At 40.6% G+C, this 23,136-nt stretch overlaps 1 long non-coding RNA gene across 1 annotated transcript; it reads left to right on the plus strand.

The window, feature by feature from the left end:
* Positions 1–12,295: 12,295 nt before the first annotated feature.
* LOC137133618 (uncharacterized) lies at positions 12,296–13,005 on the plus strand. Its single transcript, XR_010915266.1, has 2 exons — positions 12,296–12,828; positions 12,908–13,005. It is a non-coding gene; the product is annotated as an uncharacterized lncRNA (long non-coding RNA).
* Positions 13,006–23,136: the final 10,131 nt, after the last annotated feature.

Raw genomic sequence — 23,136 nt, forward strand, 5'->3', positions numbered from 1 at the left:
ATAGCTAAAGGCTCTACCTCCCATTCTACCTTTGGAAATTCTGGGAATCACAAGTAGGCCTGCATTCTGAGAGCGAAGTTGTCTACTGGGATGATGTGGTGCTACGAGGTCTTCTATATATGATAGAGCCTGACCATTCAGAGATTTATATGTAAGAAGCACGGTTTTAAATTCTACTCTAAATTTAATGGGAAGCCAATGGAGAGAATCTAGAGAGGGTGAAATATGATCTCTCTTGCTAGTTCCAGTCAGCATACACTGTGCACACACAGTGTACTGCATACACAAGGCCCATGTTATATGACCTTATTGACAAAGTACAGGACCATGTGTTGTATCCTGACAGTGAGAGTGTGTAGTGTTTAAATGTTGAGATGGTGATTGTGTCCCACCCCTGGGCCCGTACCTGGGTGACTTGACTGATGAAATTAATGAGGGTGTGTGGGCTGCCTGAGGAAAACTTCATTATAGAGTTTGTATTGAGTTTGTGTTACACTTATATCACCAGATCTGGAAAGACGCACGTCAAAGTCTCAGAACAGACTTTCTATCCAGCTTTCAAATACTGTAGCTGGAGGCATTAAAACACCATTACGAAATCAAAACATTGGATCTATCAGATGGTGGAATATGAGCTACAGATGTAGCAGCCTAAAACAGCTACATGACTCATGGCAGAATCTGTTTAAATTGGGGACGTATCCCTTACAAACTCTCCGCTGAGTGTTAATTTCCAATGATGACATAATAACCTCAGACCCACCTTGTCTATCAGTGAATAGATACTTTCTTAATCCCAGGAGCGAATTTTTGTGTTGCAGTAGCGAAGTGATTAGTATTGGGATACTGCATAGTGTGTGATGGTCTGAACTTCCCTCAGTGTATTGTACCTCTTTGATTTTCTGTCAGTGATCTGTATTGTGAACATCAACGCTACATGGATCCAGGTTTCGGTAGGTTTGTCTGTTTGACCATGGGCTACACTCACCAGCAAAGGAGAATTGGAGGTGTGGTTGTGTTTATTTATGCTTTAAAACGTAATCTCAGTGAAACCAACGGCAGAAGGATGCAGACACCTGCCATATTGTTTTTATCATATTGTTGTAGCACTGTGGTGGTTGAGTGGTTAATGTGACATATTTGTATATAGGAGTTCACATGGTAAAACTAGTGATGGACGATACAAACATTTTCCTTTTCGATATGATATCATTAGTTTATGGTTTGGTGTTAATTAATAATTCAAATTAAAATAACTACAAATGAATACAAAATGAATTAAATTTCTTAAAATGAAAGATTAACATAGTGCTCAAGAACCTGCATTTCACCACTAAATCACACTAAACCACATCATAACACACCTGGTTGATCTGGCTGTCTGCTGCATTTTCTTCTGGATTATGAAGTTGGTTACATGACAGTTCACATGTGCTGTCTAAGTGTCTTTCTGCCAGTAGTTTTTTCGATCTCTGTGATCTCATTGTACCCTGTGTGACGGTGTAACCTGCCTCTTCCTCTGGTCTTGCTACTCACTGCAGGGTGGCTTGGCCTTCCACTGTAGACTCAGAAGAAGCATCTATTGGCTCTTGTGCTCATAGCAGTGGTTCAAGTGGAACCATATATTCTTACCCTGCGCTTTGAGAGCAGTAGGGGTTGATAATACCATTTTATATGGGAGCTCTTGCCTTGTTCGTTTCACTTTCATTTGAACACCATGTAGACTCAGCATCCTAGTTGTATGAGAAGTTGGTTTTTCGTGGTCTCACTTGCCTGTGTGGCTCCTTTCACCACCAAAGCGAACAAAAACTTATTTACAATTGATTGTGCATCTGGAGCCCTCAATCTGGCCTCTCAGACTTTATCTCCAAAACATCTAACATAAGCTGTCCCTCTGATGTCCTCATTCCAGATCCTGTCCATCCTCGTCACTCCCAGAGAGAACCTCAACATCTTAAGCTCTGCTACTTCCAGCTCTGCCTCCTGTCTTTTCTTCAGTGCCACTCTCTCTAAGCCAAACATCTCTGGGCTCACCACCGTCTTGAACACCTTTCCTTTCATTCTCGCTGATACTCTTTTATCACACAACACACTTGTCACTTTTCTCCACCCGTTCCAACCTGCCTGCACTCACCTCTTCACCTCTTTTCCACATTCTCCGTTGCTCCGAACTGTTGACCCTAAGTACTCAAAGTCCTGCACCTTCTTCACTTCTGCTCCCTGTAACCTCACTGTTCCCCGTGGGTCCCTTTCATTCACACACATGTATTCTGTCTTGCTGCTGCTAAGCTTCATTCTTCTGATTTACAGAGCAGACCTCCACCTCTCTAGATTTTGCTCCACCTGCTCCCTGTTCTCACTATAAATCATAATGTCATCTGCAAACCTCATAGTCTATGGAGATTCCTGTCTAAGGTCATCTGTCAGCCTGTTCACCACCAGAACAAACAAGAAGGGGCTCAGAGCTGATCGTTGATGCAGACCCACCTCCACATTTAACTCATACCTACAGCACACCTCATCACGGTCTTACAGCTCTCATACATGTCCTGCACCACTCTAACATACTTCTCTGCCACTCCAGACGTCCTCATACAATACCACAGCTCATCTCTCGGCACCCTGTCATACGCTTTCTCTAAATCTACGAAGACAAATTGCAGCTCCCCATACTTTAAAAGATAAATTAAAAACCATTTCAGTCTCTGTTGGTCATGTCAGCATGTTGGTCTCTCGGGAGCCAGGCTGCAGTATCTGAAAATAGAAAATGAGTCTTTTCTAAACCACGGGTAGAACAAGGCGTAGATCACAGGGTTCAAACAGGGCTGAGTCTTTCCTGTTTCTCATTCAGCTTCTGGTTACAAACCGTTTTTTCCTCTGTGTCTGTTTTCACAAGCACCACACAGTGACTTCTGTTATACAGAACTAAATAAGAAGTAAACTTTAAAAATGACAACTATGATGAATGTGGTACGTTTTACATTCTGTCTGATTTTTTCTAATGTGCATAAACAATGTGTTTTAATGTTGGTCAATAATAGTCCGAACAGGGAAAGGAATTCAAAAGACAGATGGCAGGACGTGAAAAAAAAACAGTAGTTGCAAAACAATTATGTAACCAGGAATTTACAGGAATAATTTGTATGAAGACTTTCAGTCAGGATTTAGAGTTCATCATAGTACAGAAACAGCACTGGTAAAAGTCACCAACGATCTTCTCATGGCCTCAGATACTGGACTCATCTCTATACTTGTTTTGTTAGATCTTAGTGCTGCATTTGATACCATTGATCATAACATTTTATTACAGAGACTGGAACATGAAAATGGAATTACAGGAACTGCACTAGGTTGGTTTAAATCTTATCTATCTGATAGATTTCAATTTGTTCATGTTAATGATGAATCCTCCATACACACAAAGGTTAGTTATGGAGTTCCACAAGGCTCTGTGTTAGGACCAATACTTTTTACATAATATATGTCTCCTTTATGTAACATCATTAGAAAACACTAAATAAATTTAAACTGCTATGCTGATGATACCTAGCTAAAAAAACAAGGTTTCAAGCCTACAAGACATAAAGGCCTGGATGTCCCACAATTTTTTACTTCTAAACTCAGAGAAAACTGAAGTTCATGGTATGTGGGCCCAAAAATCTAAGAAATATGATTTCCAACCATATCGTTACTCTAGATGGCATAAGTCTGGCCTCCAGTCTTACCGCAAGGAACCTTGGAGTTATTTTGACCAGGATTTGTCCTTTACCTCACATATAAAACAAATCTCTAGAACCGCCTTCTTCCACCTACGGAACATTGCCAAAATTAGAAGCATCGTGTCTCAATGTGACAACGAAAAACTGGTCCATGCATTTGTTACCTCTAGGTTGGACTACTGTAATTCCCTACTTTCAGGATGCCCCAGTAACTCCCTAAAGAGCCTGCAATTAATCCAAAATGCTGCAGCAAGAGTGCTGACTGGAACTAGCAAGAGAGATCATATTTCACCTTCACTAGCTTCGCTCCATTGGCTTCCCATTAAATCTAGAATAGAATTTAAAACCCTGCTTCTTACATATAAAGCTCTGGATGGTCAAGCTCCATCATATATAGAAGACCTCATAGCACCATATCATCTACTTGTGGTTCCCAGAATTTGCAAAAGTAGAATGGGAGGCAGAGCCTTTAGCTATCAAGCTCCTCTACTGTGGAACCAGCTCCCAGTTCAGATTCGGGAAGCAGACACCCTCTCTACTTTTAAGTCTAGGCTTAAAACCTTCCTGTTTAATAAAGGATTTAGTTAGTTATAGTAATGCTGCTATAAGCTGCTGGGGGACCCACCCCCCAATGCACTGAGCTCCTTTCCTTCTCCTGTTCTCTCCTGCCTCTGAAGCTGTGTGTTTTCCAGTGTGCAGCACTGGTCCTACCAACCTGCCCAATGTTTTGTTGTTGCTTTTTGTTGCTCTTTTCTTTTGTCTCTTCACTTTCAAATCACCCGAACCTGTCAAGGCAGATGGCCGCCCACCCTGAGCCTTGTACTGCTGGAGGTTTCTTCCGTTAAAAGAGTTTTTCCTCTCCACTTTTAACTAGGGTTTGCTCAAGGGGGAATTGTTGGGTTCTCTTTGTACATCTTTATAGTCTTGACTTTATTCTGTAAAGTTCCAAGCACTATATAAATAAAGTTGAATTGAATTGAATTAACTCTAAGTAACATTTTCTTGTAAATCCTACTGTTCACACTCACTTATAAATAGAATCAACTGTAAGTTTTGCTGAGTTTATCTCTGCCCGAAGTGGGAGACTGAGATGATGAGTGATCTTTGGTTTCCTGCAGGAGGCATTGAGGAGTTGTGGAAAACTGAACAGAGCTCTGCTAATGATTTCACACCAGCTTGCAAATTTGTGTTTGTCAATCAGGTAATTTGTAGACCAATCCACAGCTTTGTGTGATAGAACAATGTTTATGAATGTATTTTTTTTAGCACTGTGATCTACTGTTTTAAAGGCTTTAAGGATTTAGTCAACCAAAAAGCTGTTGCAGAAAGTTTGTCACCAAGAAAATGACCCAAGTCAATAAGAACCTTTAAGATTGAAGTTTATGGTCTTTTCTTAAACCCTGAAATCCTGGTTTCTGAGTGCTTCTTGTATAAGTTACCTTTGATCCAACACAAGGAGCTGTATAACATTTATCTAAGTAGGTATTGTTCACCACGAACAAGGCAGAGGATTCAATAAAATGGTCATTAAAATAGTGGAGCATTTTGGTTTTAACCACAGTGACTTTTATGCTTACCACAATTCTAGGTGAAAGTTCTGATCAAGATTAGTTATTGGCTGTCAAAGAATTAATAGTTCTTCCCAGAAGAACAGAATATAGAATTTGTGTGGATCGATGCCTGAGTGAGCTGCAAAAACACTTCTAAGGATGCAGCATGTCAGGTTCTTCTGACTTGAATCTCTCAAACTCCTCTTTCTACTCAAACTCAACAAAGGAACCACTAATGTTTTTCTGGTGTTTTCGTGTTCTGAATCTTTTTCACATATTTTTCACATACCTTATTAGGTCCTAATAATCCTCTGGAACAGCACAGGGGTCAACAAAATTGGCTTCAGCATATGGGGTGGGATATAGATCCATCCATCCATTATCTTCTGACTCGGGATCGGCTGCTCGTGCGGTAAGCGTATTGCGTCACTTCCTGTTTCTGCACACTCTTGGGTTTCTACCGAAGGACTGTTTACTGATTAATTTTAGCTGTTATTTTTACTTAAATAAGTGATTTCTTCACACAAGAATTAATACTTAGTCGTGACATACGCTTGTATTACACAAGCACCTGCTTTTGCAAAACATAACCAGCTAAAGTTTACAAATTCCACATTTCACTTATATTAGCTTCGTTAGCTTAGCAGTTATCCATTAGCAATGGCTTCTCTGTCTCCCTCTGTTTCTCCTTCTCTCACTTGCTCGGTGTGTCTTATGTTCAGTTTTTCCTCTGCCTCCTTTAGTGATAATGGTATATGTAATAAGTGTAAGGTTTTTGCAGCTTTGGAGTCGAGGCTCACGGAATTGGAAGCACGGCTCCGCACCATGGAAAACAAAACTCAGCTAGTCAGGCCCCGGTAGCTGGTGCGGGCCGACCTAGCGTAGCCCCTGCTAGCTGTCCCCCGGCAGTTCCCGAGCAGCCGGGAAGCCAGTCCGGCTGGGTGACGGTTCGTAAGAGATCTAATACTAAACAGACGCCCGAGGTTCACCACCAGTCGGTTCACGTTTCTAACCGATTTTCCCCACTCCCCAGCGACACACCCGCTGAGAAACCAACTCTGGTAATTGGCAGCTCCATAGTCAGAAACGTGAAGTTAGAGACTCCAGCGGCCGTAGTCAAATATCTTCCTGGGGCCAGAGCGGGTGACGTTGAATCATATTTGAAACTCCTGGCTAAGGATAAACGTAAATACAGTAATATTATTTTTCACGTGGGAGTTAATGACGCCCGATTACGCAAATCGGAGGTCACTAAAATGAATGTTGAATCGGTGTGTAAGTCTGGCCTCCAGTACTACTGCAAGGAACCTTGCAGTTATTTTGACCAGGATTTGTCCTTTACCTCACATATAAAACAAATCTCTAGAACAGCCTTCTTCCACCTACGGAACATTGCCAAAATTAGGAGCATCCTGTCTCAAAGTGATGCCAAAAAACTGGTCCATGCATTTGTTACCTCTAGGTTGGACTACTGTAATTCCCTACTTTCAGGATGCCCCAGTAACTCCCTAAAGAGCCTGCAATTAATCCAAAATGCTGCAGCAAGAGTGCTGACTGGAACTAGCAAGAGAGATCATATTTCACTTTCACTAGCTTCTCTCCATTGGCTTCCAATTAAATGTAGAATAGAATTTAAAACCCTGCTTCTTACATATAAAGCTCTGAATGGTCAGGCTCCATCATATTTAGAAGACCTCATAGCACCATATCATCCCAGTAGACCACTTCGCTCTCAGAATGCAGGCCTACTTGTGGTTCCCAGAATTTCCAAAAGTAGAATGGGAGGTAGAGCCTTTAGCCATCAAGCTCCTCTCTTGTGGAACCAGCTCCCAGTTTAGATTCGGGAAGGGGGAATTGTTGGGTTCTCTTTTTATATCTTTATAATCTTGACTTTATTCTGTAAAGTGCCCTGAGATGACTTTGTTGTGAATTGGCGCTATATAAATAAAGTTGAATTGAAATTGAATATACAAGAAGTGGGTTTTGGTCTTCCTGGTTCATAATGTTGTTTACAAAACCATCTGTCAGTTCTGTTTGCTAAGTGAGTAAGCCCAGCCAGATCTCTGGGGAGATTGCGTGCTGCTAAATGACAAAATCTAAATGTAAATGCTAACTTGTCCCTTATATTGTCTAACAGTCCCTGATTAAAAAGGGCCATCAAGTTCAGCAACCATGGTATGGAAATTGATCACATAATTCATTACCAAAAATCTTGCCCACCTCCGACAATGTATAAGACTCACTGCCACATCCCTTGCAGGTCTACAGGGGTTGAAAATTCGTCAGAGCTTTTCAGAAAACAACCAATTTTTGTTTGTGAGCAAGGAGATGACATATACCACCCGGGACCACTCTGTTGGGTTAAAGCTCAAACTGCAAGACCAAAGAAATTCAGTTGTCAGTGGGCTCTGGCATATAGTTTTCAAATAGGGCAAACAGGGTGTGGTTCATGACCAGGCTGGGGGGTGGTGGGGGAGCAGGGGTCTCTGATAACCTAGGTCACAAGGACAGTATCAGCTAGAAAAGGTCACTTTTTGGGTGTAGCCCCCTCAACATTGTTTTACAACTTTGTGATGCTGGCTGGTTCCATGAGGTTGGCCAGACTGTCCTATAATGGATCAAAGAATTGCTGGGACCCCAAAAAATATCTGAATGATGGAGACATCATGAGGTTGGACATCATGGGGTCATACCTGTGAGTTTAAAGCATGCAGTGGTGACAAAACTGATTAAGAAGCCTAGCTTAGACTCAAAATGTGTTTTCAAATTTTAAGGCCATCTCTAAACTTTCGGTCCTTTCTAGGGTTTGGGAGATAATTGCTTACTACCAGTTGAAATCATGTCCGTATTGGAACTGCACGGTCCACCAGAGCACCTCTTACATATGGAGTGCCTCAAGGGTCCATTCTTGGGCCTCTTCTCCCTGTGTTTACTTTCTCTTGGTTCAATTCTCTGAAAACATGGCATCTCTTTTATGCTGGTGATAGTCTAGTTTATGTCCCACTACAAAACAAACAACCTAACTGTAGCATGTACATGTCGAAGTGTCCTTGGGTAAGACACTGAACCCCAAGTTTCTCCCAATGGGTCAGGTGAGCACCTTTCATGGCAGGCAGCGGCATCGGTGTGTGAGTGTGTGTGTGAATGGGCGAATGGGAATCAACATTGTGCTTTGGATAAAAGCGCTATATAATCAACAATTTACCATTTACTCCACAACTCCTACAGTACGTTGAAGAATGGTTTGTGCATTGGTAAGCAACTTTTTATTCAGTATTTACATAAAAGCCTTATTTTTATGTTTTTTTACTATGAAAAAATAAAGGAAATATTGTTTAACATTTTCATCAAACCTTTTAAATAAACAACAGAACACAGAACCACAGCAAACAAAGCAAATAAAGGCCAGCTGCTGAGCAGGAACAGCTGAAGATTGGGCTCTTTGAGCCAACTTGTTCACGAACAGCAAATCACTACTCTGCACACTTTGAGATTTTAATCCATGCTTTCATCACAACTCGCTTAGACTATAGTGACACACTTTATGTAGGTCTTAGTTGGATGTCACCTGCTCAGCTACAGCTAGTTTAAAACTCTGCTGCCCTGCTCTTAACTGTATCAAAAAAACAGTTGCTTATTACTCCAGTCTTGGAATCACTTTGTTGGCTCCCGGTTCTGCCTGAAAATCTGGTAAAAATTATCCAAATTTAATCTTTCAGTGTTAGCAGTGGGATTAATCCCTTTTTTTTTCATAATCAGTATTTCTGTTTTATTTCTTGTAAAGCTTCAGACCAGTTTACAGTCCCGGGAGGGAGGGACGAAGGGGGACATAAAGAGAGAGAGAGAGAGAGAGAGAGAGAGAGAGAGAGAGAGAAAAGGGGAGGGATGAAGGATAAGGCAGTAACTAAAATATCAATTGTCTGAAGGGGTTTTTGTCAGAAGCTGTAAGAGCTGTAGCTTCTCCTCCTCCTCTCTCTAAAGATGGAGGACCAGGATGGAACAGAGCTCTGCTTTCCACAACTCCTCAATGCCTCCTGCAGCAAAACAAAGATCAGTCAGTCTGCAGCTGTCTTCATATATTTGCTGTACTTCATCTCTGTGCTCACTGTGATTCTCAACCTGCTCGTCATCATCTCAGTCTCCCACTTCAGGCAGAGATAAACTCAGCAAAACTTACAATTGATTCTTTTTATGAGTGTGAACAGTCCGATTTACAAGAAAATGTTACTTAGAGTTAGGGTGTAAATAACTTCACATCTTGACACCAGATGTATTTTCTGCTTTGCTGACAATGTTTCTAAATGTTAAATGTCCAGATGTGCCACATGTAAGACATATCACTGTACATTAATGTCTGATATTACATTACATGTCTTTGTCTCCCTGCAGGCAGCTGCACACACCCACCAACCTCTTCATCCTGTCTCTGGCTGTGTCAGATTTCCTTACAGGGCTTGATGTAATGTTAGAGGCTTACCGACATACGGCCTGTTGGGTTCTTGGTGACATCATGTGTTCTCTACATGTTTTTTTGAGCTCAATCTCTCTCTCTGCTTCAGTAGGAGACATGGTTTTTATATCAGTCGACCGCTATGTGGCTATTTGTGACCCTCTGCATTACTCCACCAGAGTCACTGTGACAAGAGTTAAAATGTGTGTTTGTATTTGTTGGATCTGTTCTGTTGTTTACAGTGGGGTTTTATGTCGGGATGATCTGACTCAACCAGGTATGTTTAATTTATGCTATGGTCACTGTACAACTGTTGTTGGAATTATTGATGGAGTTGTTGACACTTTTTTGTCATTTATTGCTCCGGTTGCTGTGATAATCATTATGTATATGAGTGTTTTTCTGACGGCTGTGTCTCAGGCTCGTGCCATGCGCTCTCATGTTGCAGCCGTCACACTCCAGCATTCAGGGACTGTAATGACTAAGAAATCTGAGCTGAAAGCAGCCAGGACTCTGGGTGTTGTTATACTTGTGTTCCTAATGTGTTATTGCCCATATTTCTGTTATGTTTTCAACACTGATGCTAATTTACCTGAAGCCTCTAGTATCTTTATGTTGTGTATCAGTCCCTGTCTGAACCCTGTGATCTACGCCTTGTTCTACCCCTGGTTTAGAAAAGCTATCAGACTCATTTTCTCTCTTCAGATACTGCAGCCTGGCTCCCGTGAGACCAACATGCTGTAAACAGAGACTGTGCAGTGACTGAAATGTGATCTGCTCTATGGACAAAGAAATTCATTTGTTCATGTTTTTTTCACAAATACAAACAGTGAAAATGTGCAGTTCTTAAAGTTGTTACTATCAGACATTCTGTTGGATTTTCTCCTGATTGAAGTGATGCTTCATTATTTCCAGTGATGGTGCTTATTATTATTATTTCTCATTCAGCTTCTGGTTACAAACCGTTTTTTCCTCTGTGTCTGTTTTCACAAGCACCACACAGTGACTTCTGTGACACAGAACTAAATAAGAAGTAAACTTTAAAAATGACAACTATGATGAATGTGGTACGTTTCACATTCTGTCTGATTTCCTCTAATGTGCACAAACACTCCAACAAACCAGTACACGTGAACTATATTGAAGAAATAAAATGAAGTGACATGAAAGCAGATGGTAACAGACGGGGTGGTTAATGTTGGCCAATAACAGTCCCAACAGGGAGAGAAATTCAAAAGACAGATGGCAGGACATGAAAAAGAGCAAGAGACTGAGAATTAGTATTTCCGTAAACTGAAGAGAAACAGGACTGGTTTCCTTTACTTTAGAATTGTGACCACTATTACTACTAATGATGATAATAAAAATAATAATTTGTTTGATGACATGCAGTTTGTTCCTGTGGCCTCAAGGTGTCAATGCAATAATTGTGTTAAACTGCCTCAGACCAGAGAACGGAACAGGAAGGTGTTTAAGCAGGTTTGGACAGTGTCAGAGTTACTTAAGTAAAACAAAACACTTAAATACTTGTGTTAAAACATACTCTACTCCAACATATTTACATCTTTAAACTCTGTAGTTATTTTTGAACTAGTAGGTACATGCTCAGAAATGTACTATAATGCTGTGGTGAAGATGAATGTAGTCTAGTTTTGTTCTATATTTGCCTCATGAATACGGTTGCTGCAGAAATTCTAAATGTTAAGGTCTTGTTAAACTTAATCCATGTACAGATTCAAGAACAGAACTACTTTAAAAACTAAACAGTGGTTTGTATGTGTGTACAGTCTGTTTCTTCATTTAGTTTGTATAATCTGGAAAACAAGCACAAAGCTAAATTTCATGTTTTCCATGTGCATGTGTTCCTATATCTGTTCTGTATGGACAATTGGAAAAGACTAGTACAGATAAAAGATAATCACTGATAATCAGATGAGATAAAAACACATTAAAACATGAAAACCACCTCCCTAAAAGGAACAACCCTGTCTCCTAATATTTTCGTTTCTATGCAGCTAAATTACAGTTTGGACGGAATGTAATAAGTGAATAATTTTGTTCCAATGCAACATCTTTTTTGAATAAATCAGCTAAACCAGTTTTTGTTAGAGAAAAATTAAGCTGTTACTAATTGCTTTTACACAAATTCACAACTTGTCTCTATCAGGCTAATGCAGCCCTCAGTCTTTATCCAACTGCTGCTGTGAGCACTTAAACGCAACCATAAGTGCCATAGTTAGAAAAACTGGATGGTGTAATGTGATCATGTCAGGATCACTACTTCACTTCACCCCTTCAAGACTTTTATTTTGCAGCCACTTCCTGGTCCTGTCACATTTTCCCGCTTAATCAATCACCGGTAATTAATTTCACCTTCTCTCACCTCTGTGCTTATATACCTCCTCAGTTCCCTCACCAAGCTGCCAAATTGTCTGCATTCTCAGCACAACTTTACAGCCTCCATTGAAATAATAATAATAATAATTATTATTATTATTATTATTATTATTATTATTATTAATTTTATTATTATTATTATTATTATTATTATTATTATTATTATTATTATTATCATCATCATTGTCATCATCATCATCATAATTACGGTTCGGACCAAGCTACGTTTTTTTTGACATGACTGAATGCTGCTCTGGTTTTGTGAGTAACCTTTTCCTATTGACTCTCTGTTGCCGACCGCATATATGAATAAGGACTATGAGTATTGTTTTCTGCCCATGAAGAATCAAGATCATCACGAGCTCTTGTAACAACGTCATTAGAAGAGGATTTACCACACTATGTCTATGCGTTATTCATGCCATGCCCACATTTGTTTTACCAAGCCATGTGATATTCGATGTTATTTTCGGAGTTTTTGAGATTTTATCACTTTTTGGAGTTTGGAGATGTCACCAATGGGATTTGTTATTTCACTCAATTCTTTTCACGTCTACGTTCCACACGCTGACTACTGACCACTACCCTTTCTTCAACTTACTCATCTTTGCCGCATCTAAATATCTATCTACTCTGCCAGGACAATACGCCACTCTTCCCCATAAGAACCTTGCTTCTCCTCTAGACTCCGTTCATCTTCCCACTGACTCTAGTAAGTTTTGTTTTCATGTTCAGACATCATATCCCACAAGTCACTGTCAAGATACTCATCTTTGTGTCCTCACTCATAGACTGGAGTTCAGCACCACCTAGCAAGTCGGAGGACTTACTACATCTCCATCCTGTTTTGCCAACTCTTACATTTTACAATAAACCTTATTTAAACTGAGTAGTTGTGTCAAGCACCTTATTGGGTTCAACCCTAAAACTAGTACCTTACAAATCATATGTTTCAGTAGAAAACAAAATTGGGTGTTTTACTACAAAATCTAATGTTTTCGATGACACATACTGTCTGGTCAGTTTTATTGATACAGTATGTTCAGATGTGTTTGAAATTAAAACCTGATTCATTTGAGCAGACCCCTCTTTCCAGTTCTCCATGATACATTTCTATTATAGGAAAGCCTGTAGTGTTATAGTGTATAACCACTCAAACCTTAAATGATTTTTCTCACTGTCTAAATTTTTGCACCTCAAACTAAGTTGTTGAAGTCAGAATAAAAGGTGAAGCACCATAGATTATCCACCAGGGAGCCCATAAGTAGTTTATAGTTCATAGAAGTTTAGGAGCTCATCCAGCTGTTGAATCCGGAAATGTTTTGACAGAATTGAGGAAGTATAAAAGATGCAGAGGATATGACCTTATTTAAACTAGGAACAAGAACAGATCAATTTAATCCAATTAAGCATTTATCAGTTTTGGTACATGGACACAAGACATGGAAGACAACTGGCAATCTGCAGAGAGCAAGTGTGTGTGTGTGTGTGTGTGTGTGTGTGTGTGTGTGTGTGTGTGTGTGAGCTGAAACAGATTAGGTGGTTTAGCCTCTGCTTTCAAACAGACAATAGCAATAGTCTTTTCCTTACACAGTCACCATATCCTGTTTTTCTGCTATTCTTTGACAAAACGTTATCCCATGTTTTCTTAAATGTTTCATGCTGACCCTCTCCTGTTTCCCACAGACACACACTCTTCCTCGGTTTATGATACACAACTTACAAGAATAACTAAGGCAAAGTAACATAAAGAAGGTTGTGGGTTCACACCCTGGCCGGCCGTGGCCTTTCTGTGTGGAGTTCTATTCTCCCTGTGCAGTGTGGGTTTCCTCCAGTTCTCATTTCCTCCCACAGTCTAAAAACATGCATGTTGGGTTAATTAGTGAATTTAAAATTGACTAGAAATGATACTGTTAGATTAGTGAATGAGTTTCTTTGTCTTTTCACCTGCCAAGCACCTACAGAAATAGACCATGTTGGGTCAAAATCAAATTAATAGTTATAATGGATATGAGAAGATGACCAATGTTGAAAAGAGAGGTTTCGTGGACTGGTATGGCTCTGTCAGGAATGAGATTTTTGAGCATCTATGGTGTGAATGATGTGCACGAGACATGTCTGATTTATTGCTTATCAAGTGCACAGAACTGCATCCCTTCAGCTTTGTCCACTTTTGCCTCCAGCTGTAAAACCCCAAAACACTGTAGGGCTGACATGTGACAGGGCATACACATAACATCTGTTCCAGTGTTTAAATACACTTGTTTTTTGCTTTTTTTTTAAAATCAGTAAGTCCATCAGACTTATGCCTAGACAAATCACATTTATAATTAAATTCCACGTGGGGTATTCAGTGGTGTGACTGCCGATCCTTGCTAAATGTATTTCTCTCTACTAATATGGGTGGTGTGCAGTCTGGAATGTCTTCCCTTCAATTCTGCCAAAAATCCAGACACACTGACTAGTAAAAAGAAAAGGGAAATTATATATGTAGTTTTTTATGTGTGAGATCTATTGAACAAATATTGAACTTATCTTTCGTATATTCATTTATAGATATCTGCATCTATGATGAGACAACATAAAGTAGCTTTGCTAAAGATGAAGATGCTCCACTTGTGTATATAATATAAGTAAGGATCATCAGCAACGTAATTAGCATGAGTCCACTTCAATTTCATTAAATTTCAATTTCACTTTATTTATGTAGCGCCAATTTCAAGGCACTTCACACAATAAAGTCGAGACTATAGATGTACAGAGAAAACCCAATGCCCCCTTCAACAAGCCCTAGGTCACAGTGGAGAGGAAAAACTCCCTTTAACGGAAGAAACCTCCAGCAGAACCAGGCTCAGGGTGAGCAGCCATCTGCCTTAACCAGTTGGGGTGTGTGGAAAGTGAAGAGAGAAAAGAACAGAGCAACAAAAGCAACAACAAAACTTCGGGCAGGTTGGTAGGACGGTAGCTGCACACTGGAAAACACACAGCTCCAAAGCCAGGGACACCTGCAGAGAGGGACAGAGAAAGGGAGAAGGAGAAGGAGAATGACAACTACGGGTGAAAACATGTAGAGATAATGTCATACAGTGGTGACAATTGTGGGCTGAGAGGAGAGGAGAGAGGGTCAAGAGGAGGAAAGGAGCTCAGTGGATCGGGGGGTGGGTCCCCCAGCAGTCTAAGCCTATAGCAGCAGAACTATAACTAAGTATAAGCTTTATCTATAAGGAAGGTTTTCAGCCTAGACTTAAAAGTAGAGAGAGTGTCTGCTTCCCGAATCTGAACTGGGAGCTGGTTCCACAAGAGAGGAGCTTGATAGCTAAAGGCTCTACCTCCCATTCTACTTTTGGAAATTCTGGGAACCACAAGTAGGCCTGCATTCTGAGAGCGAAGTGGTCTACTGGGATGATATGGTGCTATGAGGTCTTCTAAATATGATGGAGCCTGACCATTCAGAGCTTTATATGTAAGAAGCAGGGTTTTAAATTCTATTCTACATTTAATGGGAAGCCAATGGAGAGAAGCTAGTGAAGGTGAAATATGATCTCTCTTGCTAGTTCCAGTCAGCACTCTTGCTGCAGCATTTTGGATTAATTGCAGGCAGGAGAGGAGAGAGGGTCAAGAGGAGGAAAGGAGCTCAGTGGATCGGGGGGTGGGTCCCCCAGCAGTCTAAGCCTATAGCAGCAGAACTATAACTAAGTATAAGCTTTATCTATAAGGAAGGTTTTCAGCCTAGACTTAAAAGTAGAGAGGGGTGTCTGCTTCCTGAATCTGAACTGGGAGCTGGTTCGTTAGATAAATTGTTACTCAAAAATGACAGAGTCATTAGAGTCTCATTTGAAGGTTTTTATTTGCAGCAAGGATGCATGTCAATACATGCACAGCAAAAGTACAGGATTGACTGCCAAAACAGTTACAAACACTTCTTTATATCCTAAACAGCGTTGTTTCTGCCCTCTGTTCTTATAAACAGGGAGCAACTCCACACAGTATGTGTGTTTTGAGAGCAGTTCTGTCTATTAAACAGAGTCACTTGCCTGTAACTCACAGGGCCTGCAGTTTTAGTTAGCAGTTGCAATAGTTTAACATCTTAATCAGTTCCACAGGACAGGAGCTTGATAACTAAAGGCTTTGCCTCCCATTTTATATTTTGAAATTCTCTGAACCACAAGTAGGCCTGCATTCTGAGATTGAAGTGGTCTACTGGGATGATACGGTGCTATGAGGTCTTCTAAATATGATGGAGCCTGACCATTCAGAGCTTCATATGTAAGAAGCAGGGTTTTAAATTCTATTCTAGATTTTATGGGAAGCCAATGGAGAGAAACTAGTGAAGATGAAATATGATCTCTCTTGCTAGTTCCAGTCAGCACTCTTGCTGCAGCATTTTGGATTAATTGCAGGCTCTTTAGTGAGTTACTGGGGCATCCTGAAAGTAGGGAATTACAGTGAAGTATTACAACCTAGAAGTAACAAATGCACGGACTAGTCTTTCAGCATCACTTTGAGACACGATGCTCCTAATTTTGGCAATGTTATTTTGGTGGAATAAGGCTGTTCTAGAGATTTGTTTTGTATGTGAGGTAAAGGACAAATCCTTGTCAAAGATAACTCCAAGGTTCTTTGCAGTATTACTGCAGGCTAGACTTATGCCATCTAGAGTAACTGTAGAGGTGATCTAACTGGAAACCAATTAATCTGACACTCCAGCAAATACTTCACTCCAGAGATCGTTGTATGACGAACATTGAACATTTATTGTACTTGCTTCTCAACTTAGCCGATGATGGATGCATTGTACATACAAGTTAAAGTAAAGTAATCTTACTAGCATCTTACTTCGCAAACAGTTTCATCAAACAAGTTTCTCAAAGTATGGCTGAACTCACAGAACTCGCAGAACTAGGTAAGAAACTGTGTGCCTCCACAGCTACACACTGAACCATTTTCTTCTACCTTGTTGTGGTCCACACCACCTTGTATTCAGTTCCTCTGCTCCGGCTACCATGTCAAGTCTGCATCCTTCAATAGCTGAACTGCCCTCTCTTGTAAAAAATCATTGCTATCCGTTGTTTCCTTGAGAAGTGGACAACAACCTTAAAAGGTAAACTACAAAGGCAATTTTCAAAGCCATAATATCACTAATGACATCATCAGTACACAGACAGATACCACAACACACAATACAGTACAGTTCACATATCACAATACATACTACATGAAGCTAAAACTAAACCTGAGCAAACCCTTGGTTGGCTCATACATACCTGGACCCTGATTGTGCTCCAATATTAGAAACATTTAATGTTGGAAACAATTACTATTATTACGATTGATCTAGACACAATCATTAAGTCGAAACGGGATCTTAACGTGAGGTGGATTGGCTGCTCGTGCGGTAAGCGTATCGCGTCACTTCCTGTTTCTGCACACTCTTGGGTTTCTACCGAAGGATTGTTTACTGATTAATTGTAGCTGTTATTTTTACTTAAATAAGTGGTTTCTTCGCACAAGAATTAATACTTAGTCGTAACATACGCTTGTATTACACAAGCACCTGCTTTTGCAAAACATAACCAGCTAAAGTTTACAAATTCCACATTTATCTTATATTAGCTTCGTTAGCTTAGCGGTTATCCATTAGCAATGGCTTCTCTGTCTCCCTCTGTTTCTCCTTCTCTCACTTGCTCGGTGTGTCTTATGTTCAGTTTTTCCTCTGCCTCCTTTAGTGATAATGGTATATGTAATAAGTGTAAGGTTTTTGCAGCTTTGGAGGCGAGGCTCACGGAATTGGAAGCACGGCTCCGCACCATGGAAAACAACTCAGCTAGTCAGGCCCCGGTAGCTGGTGCGGGCCAACCTAGCGTAGCCCCTGCTAGCTGTCCCCCGGCAGTTCCCGAGCAGCCGGGAAGTCAGTCCGGCTGGGTGAGGGTTCGTAAGAGATCTAATACTAAACAGACGCCCGAGGTTCACCACCAGTCGGTTCACGTTTCTAACCGATTTTCCCCACTCAGCGACACACCCGCTGAGAAACCAACTCTGGTAATTGGCAGCTCCATAGTCAGAAACGTGAAGTTAGAGACTCCAGCGGCCGTAGTCAAATGTCTTCCTGGGGCCAGAGCGGGCGACGTTGAATCATATTTGAAACTCCTGGCTAAGGATAAACGCAAATACAGTAATATTATTATTCACGTGGGAGTTAATGACGCCCGATTACGCAAATCGGAGGTCACTAAAATGAATGTTGAATCGGTGTGTAACTTTGCCAAAACAATGTCGGACTCCGTAATTTTCTCTGGTCCCCTGCCAAATCTGACCAGTGACGACATGTACACCCGCATGTCGTCATTCAACCGCTGGCTGTCTAGGTGGTGTCCAGCAAACGATGTGGGCTACATAGACAATTGGAAACGTTTTTGGGGAAAACCTAGGCTGATTAGGAGAGATGGCATCCATCCTACTTTAGATGGTGCAGCTTTCTTATCCAGAAATATGGCTGGTTTTATTAAACAACCAAAAGAATGACAATCCAGAGTTGAGCCTAGGATGCAGAGATCCAGTCCTACACGCCTCTCTGCAGTATCCTTACAACCGTCACCCCCCCACAACTCCAACATACCTATAGAGACTGTGTCTGTTCCCCGACCTAAATTACATAAAGTAAATATGACAACAAGAGGAGTTAATCATAATAACCTAATAAAAGTTAAGACTACTCCTCTTACAGAACAAAACCCCAAAACTATTAAATGTGGATTATTAAATATCAGATCTCTCTCTTCTAAATCTCTGTTAGTAAATGACTTAATAAGTGATCATCAATTCGATTTATTCTGTCTCACTGAAACTTGGTTGCAGCAGGAAGAATATGTCAGTTTAAATGAGTCAACCCCCCCAAGTCATATTAATTATCATGTTCCTAGAAGCACAGGCCGAGGTGGAGGAGTTGCAGCAATCTTCCATTGTAGCTTATCAATAAACCCTAGACCTAAACATAGTTATAACTCATTTGAGAGCCTTACTCTTAGCCTTTCACACCCAAACTGGAAAACTCAAAAACCACTATTATTTGTTATCGTGTACCGTCCTCCAGTCCCTTATTCAGAGTTTTTGATTGAATTTTCTGATTTTCTATCTGATTTAGTGCTTAGTACAGATAAAGTCATTATAGTGGGTGACTTTAACATCCATGTAGATGCTGACAGTAACTGCCTGAGCACTGCGTTTAATTCATTATTAGATTCAATTGGTTTTTCCCAAAATGTAAATAAACCCACTCACTGTTTTAGTCACACGTTAGACCTTGTCCTTACGTATGGAATTGAAGCGGATAATTTAACCATATTTCCTCACAACTCTCTTCTGTCTGACCATTTTTTAATAACATTTGAATTTACAATAACAGACTATATAGCAGGTAGGGAAAAATTCCACAATAGCAGATGCTTAAGTGAAAAAGCTGTCAACAAATTTAAAGAAATTATTTCTTCATCATTTGCTTCACCATATGTTAATACAATGGAAAGTAGTCTCCTTAATGTTACTCCTGCACAAGTAGATTATCTTGTTGACAATTCTGCCGCCTCACTACGTACAATACTCGATAGTGTTGCCCCTCTAAAAAAGAAGGCAGTAAACCAGCAGAGGCAATCTCCATGGTATAGTTCACAAACACGCAACTTAAAACAGGAAACACGAAAGTTAGAAAGGAAGTGGCATTCCAGAAAGTTAGAAGAATCTCATTTAGCCTGGAAAAATAGTTTAAAAATGTACAAAAAAGCTCTCAGTGATGCCAGAACAGCATATTATTCATCATTAATAGAAGAAAATAAGAACAACCCCCGGTTTCTGTTCAGCACTGTAGCCAGGCTGACTAAGAGCCATAGTTCTGTTGAGCCTACTATTCCCTTAACTCTGAGCAGCAATGACTTCATGAGCTTCTTTATGAATAAAATTGTAGCTATTAGAGAACGATTTCACCAGATCCTCCCCCCAAAAATTACAGATAAATCTTCATGTTCAACAGTGCTAGAGTCATCGATAAGGCCCCAATCCCTGTTAGACTGCTTTTTACCCATAGATCTCTCTGAGCTAACTTCAATTATTACCTCATCTAAACCAACAACCTGTCTGCTAGACCCTATTCCAACTAAGCTGCTCAAGGAAGCTTTACCCTTAATAGATACATTCATATTAGATATCATAAATCTATCTTTAGAAACAGGCTATGTACCACAGGCCTATAAGGTAGCTGTAATTAAACCATTACTTAAAAAACCCTGTCTTGACCCAGGTGTTTTAGCCAATTACAGACCAATATCTAATCTCCCCTTTATTTCTAAAATAATTGAAAAAGTAGTCGCAAAACAATTATGTGATCACCTTCATAGGAATAATTTGTATGAAGACTTTCAGTCAGGATTTAGAGTTCATCATAGTACAGAAACAGCACTGGTAAAAGTCACCAACGATCTTCTCATGGCCTCAGATACTGGACTCATCTCTATACTTGTTCTGTTAGATCTTAGTGCTGCATTTGATACCATTGATCATAACATTTTATTACAGAGACTGGAACATGAAAATGGAATTACAGGAACTGCACTAGGTTGGTTTAAATCTTATCTATCTGATAGATTTCAATTTGTTCATGTTAATGATGAATCCTCCATGCACACAAAGGTTAGCTATGGAGTTCCACAAGGCTCTGTGTTAGGACCAATACTTTTTACTTTATATATGTCTCCTTTAGGCAACATTATTAGAAAACACTCCATAAATTTCCAATGTTATGCTGATGATACCCAGCTATATTTATCTATTGAACCAGATGAAAATAATCAGTTAATAAAGCTTCAAGCATGCCTACAAGACATCAAGGCTTGGATGTCCCACAATTTTTTACTTTTAAACTCAGACAAAACTGAAGTCATAGTATTTGGGCCCAAAAATCTCAGAGATATGATGTCCAACCATATTGTCACACTAGATGGCATAAGTCTGGCCTCCAGTACTACTGCAAGGAACCTTGGAGTTATTTTTGATCAGGATCTATCCTTTAACTCACATATAAAACAAATCTCTAGAACAGCCTTCTTCCACCTACGGAACATTGCCAAAATTAGGAGCATCCTGTCTCAAAGTGATGCCGAAAAACTGGTCCATGCATTTGTTACCTCTAGGTTGGACTACTGTAATTCCCTACTTTCAGGATGCCCCAGTAACTCCCTAAAGAGCCTGCAATTAATCCAAAATGCTGCAGCAAGAGTGCTGACTGGAACTAGCAAGAGAGATCATATTTCACCTTCACTAGCTTCTCTCCTTTGGCTTCCCATTAAATGTAGAATAGAATTTAAAACCCTGCTTCTTACATATAAAGCTCTGAATGGTCAGGCTCCATCATATTTAGAAGACCTCATAGCACCATATCATCCCAGTAGACCACTTCGCTCTCAGAATGCAGGCCTACTTGTGGTTCCCAGAATTTCCAAAAGTAGAATGGGAGGTAGAGCCTTTAGCTATCAAGCTCCTCTCTTGTGGAACCAGCTCCCATTTCAGATTCGGGAAGCAGACACTCTCTCTACTTTTAAGTCTAGGCTTAAAACCTTCCTTTTTAATAAAGCATATAGTTAGTTATAGTTATGCTGCCATAGGCTTAGACTGCTGGGGGACCCACCCCCCAATGCACTGAGCTCCTTTCCTCCTCTTGACCATCTCTCCTCTCCTCTCATCCAGCAATTGTCACCACTGTATGTCATTAACTCTGTGTGTTCTCTCCCGTAGTTGTCTTTGTCCTCCTCTGTCCCCCTCTCTCTGTCCCTTTCTGCAGGTGTCCCCCGGCTTTGAAGCTGTGTGTCTTCCAGCGTGAAGCTACTGATCCTACCAATCTGCCAGATGTTTTGTTGTTGCTTTTGTTGCTCTGTTCTTTTCTCTCTCCCCTTTCCACTCACCCCAACCGGTCGAGGCAGATGGCCGTCCACCCTGAGCCTGGTTCTGCTGGAGGTTTCTTCCGTTAAAGGGAGTTTTTCCTCTCCACTGTTGCCTATGGCTTGCTCCAGGGGGAACTGTTGGGTTCTCTTTATATATCTTTATAATCTTGACTTTATTCTGTAAAGTGCCCTGAGATGACTTTGTTGTGAATTGGCGCTATATAAATAAAGTTGAATTGAATTGAATTGAAAACAACAAACAAATCACAATAACCCACAAACGTCATGACTGTTCTTCTATGGTGTTCTCTCTTCTTTCTTCTGGTGCCAGAGGTTACCAGCACCTAACACACTGTAGGAGATCAGTCTTTACCACTGTCTCACTCTGATTCCTGGAGAAGACAGACCTTGGTTATGGGTCTACTGAACTTGTTGCTCTTCGTCTTAAGACAAACGTGACAAACTAGACCTTGATGATCTTTAGCCAGAATAGGCCACTTTAAGCGTGTCCATGATGAGTAGTACTCTATCAAACTTTGCATTATATCAGTACTTTCTTCAACTGCAAGAATATTCCTTGTGATGTTTTTTTTTCATCTCAGGATTGGCTACATCAATCTCTGGCAAGTCTGGATGTCTTGGCCACTTCTTTACCGCTTGTGTAAAGAAGTCAGGTCCAGATACCGACAGCTTAATATGCAGAAAGGCTTTCACGTTCTGCCCCCTTGATGCACCATCTGCTGGATTAAGCTGAGAGTTCACATAGTGCCACTGTGAAACTATTGAGGTCTGCTGAAATGCCGAGACCCTATTAGCCACAAACGTGCGAAACCTTGATGTCTCGTTGTTGATGTACTTTAGCACCGCTGTACTTTCAGTCCTCCAGTGAAAGCTCCACAAAGTCCTCCAGAGGAAGCTCCAACTCTTTCCTTCACAGTTTGTCCATACGAACTGCTAAAGTTGCTGCTGTAAGCCCCAAACGAGGGATAATCATGGGCTTTAGGGGGACGACTCTTGCTTTATCCAATACAACGGCACTGTGAGCTTGGTCCAAACAGATGCACCTCCATCCTGTATTCTGCCATCGGCTGACT

This window comes from Channa argus, chromosome 9, assembly GCF_033026475.1.
Source record: "Channa argus isolate prfri chromosome 9, Channa argus male v1.0, whole genome shotgun sequence".
In the NCBI taxonomy this organism is placed as follows: Eukaryota; Metazoa; Chordata; class Actinopteri; order Anabantiformes; family Channidae; genus Channa; species Channa argus.